This window comes from Rhipicephalus microplus, chromosome 6, assembly GCF_043290135.1.
Source record: "Rhipicephalus microplus isolate Deutch F79 chromosome 6, USDA_Rmic, whole genome shotgun sequence".
Lineage (NCBI taxonomy): Eukaryota > Metazoa > Arthropoda > Arachnida > Ixodida > Ixodidae > Rhipicephalus > Rhipicephalus microplus.
In genome coordinates this window covers 91,048,482-91,050,816 of record NC_134705.1, presented here as the reverse complement: position 1 = coordinate 91,050,816, position 2,335 = coordinate 91,048,482, and the positions used below count along the sequence as shown (strand labels likewise).

Sequence of the window (2,335 nt, the reverse complement as noted above, 5' to 3'; positions counted from 1 at the left end):
ATTCAGTACTTTCATTGTACCAGGGCTAGCTGGTAAAGAAGATATTGCAGACGTTGGCCCTGGCAAAGATCGTGAACGCGTCTCCTTTCCACTCCGCTTTCTGTTGTGTGTCCTTAATTTCACCTTTCCAAAACTGGTCGCTTGTGCCATATGGGTCAAGCGAAACACCTCAGTACTTGCCAGGGGTCGTTGCCCAGGGCACGCTAGCGAAGTGGTCTGGCTTCGTTGGCCACGATCCATGCCAGAGTCCCAACACTTACACCACTTAACACCGCTCCCAGTAGCTTGACTGAAAGCACGCACCGATCCAACAGTCTGTCCTATATAGTGTTTAGTCCCATGAAAAAATAGCCAAATCATCTGCGTATGCGAACAGCCTAACTTCAACTGCCTGCAAGTCAAAACCTCGAATTCTCTCTCTCTCTCTCTCTCTCCCTATATATATATATATATATATATATATATATATATATATATATATATATATATATATATATATATATATATATATATTATATATATATATATACGAACTCGGCCTCCTGGGTGAGAGCAAGGTATCCTAACCACTAGACTACGCCGGAACGGAGGTCGCCATTTCTAAAAAGAAGTCCCTTCCAGGCAGCTAGTTGAATTATTCTAATCGTATATATATACGCTATAGGGTAATAAAAGAAAAGAAAGGTCTGACCAAGATTTGAACTCGGATTGCTGAATTCTGAGTCCAGATTGCTAACCGTTACACAATGAGACCGCAACCAAAGTTTCCGACGCTGGGAATCGAACCCTGGCTTCCTGGATGAGAGCCAGGTGTCCTAGCCACTAGACCACGCCGGTTTTTTTTTCTTTATTAAAAATAAGTACATAATGTACACATAATAATAAAAACACTTGCGCAAGAAGAACAAAAACGTGTAAAAAACGCCAACCACACTTTGCTGGGCGTAGTATGATTAAAAACGTTTACGCGCGACAAGTTGATTCAATACAGGTAGCCACTCTGGCTGCTGTTCGCCTGCAATAATCACATCTCTCGTATAGCCTATGCTTTCAATAAAGTATTCTCTGGCAGAGCGTGCATTAACATCAAGATGACATACCAAGGTGCTTCCCAGATAGCGTGAATACTTAACCACATAGACATATAGTACGGTATGCCAGTGTCGCTATAAACAGATAGAAAATGGATACCATAAAGTGTTAAATGTAGTTCCTTTTTTAAAGTTCCTTGCAGAATGTCCCAAAGAAATGTAGCGTCGAAACAATCTAAAAAGAGGTGATCAGTGCTCTCTGGCTTGTGACATAAAACACAATTAACGGACCATGGAACAAATTAACCCTTTTCCTGTAGCCATGGTTTTACCGGAAGCGTGCTGGTGTGAAGTTGAAAGAAAAAAAGTCTTTGCTAATGGTCGTACGCCCATTCTTTTAATCCTTTTCAGGATGATTTTCCCAGGAACTTTTCCGTACATCGTACGGTACATCGGCACAGGTAGCACTACGTCGGTAAGGAAATTATATAGTTGTCTTTTGTCACCCCACTTAGAGACTATAAAGAAAACCATACGTTTAGTATATTGAAGCAGACACCACTTCGCGCAAAGAACAATGAATGCCTATGCGCCCAGCACTACAGCAAGATAAAACAAATTCGGGTAGATAACAGCCTAATCTAATTTGAAGCATAGAACGCAGGAAAAGATGCCTCTGATCTCGCAAAAAAAGTAAACCTCTGAAACTATTTGCAGAGAAATAAGTGGGATAGTCCGAGCCCACCCGCCTTCACTGAGCGGAAAAGATTTTTACGGCTCGAGCGTTTCCCCTTGGAGGCCCAAACAAAAGTGGCGAACGTCTGTGTACCTTTTGTATGCTTGAGTGGTTCATGCACAGCACTTGAACTACATACCTAATTTTGGCCGCTAAAAATATATTACAAACCGTTGACCTCGCGAACATTGAGAGGTCCCCCCCCCCCCCTTATTCGCTTTCTCTCTTAATTTTTGTGTTTTTTCTTTCCAATATTCAGTGGGATCATTATAACTCTGCAATTGTACGCCAAGGTACTTCGTCGGCACAAAGCTCCACTTCACCTTTTCGATGACGTCAGGCTTTTCGTCCCATGTTCAATGCCAAAAACCTGCACTCTTATCCGAATTTAAAGGACTGCCTGACCACATGCAGTACTTGCTACGCTAACTGCTTCACTAATGCTTTCCCTGTCCTTGCAAAATACAGAGATATCGTCTGCGTATGACAATACTAAGACCTCAGTCGTCATCAACTGAAAGCCACGTATTGTCATTGCTACCCATGTTTAAACAAAAGGGCTCCAAAT

At 42.1% G+C, this 2,335-nt stretch overlaps 1 non-coding gene across 1 annotated transcript; it reads right to left on the bottom strand.

Annotated features, from left to right (window-relative positions):
* Positions 1–765: 765 nt before the first annotated feature.
* On the bottom strand, positions 766–837 carry TRNAE-CUC (transfer RNA glutamic acid (anticodon CUC)). Its single transcript has one exon. It is a non-coding gene; the product is annotated as a tRNA-Glu (tRNA).
* Positions 838–2,335: the final 1,498 nt, after the last annotated feature.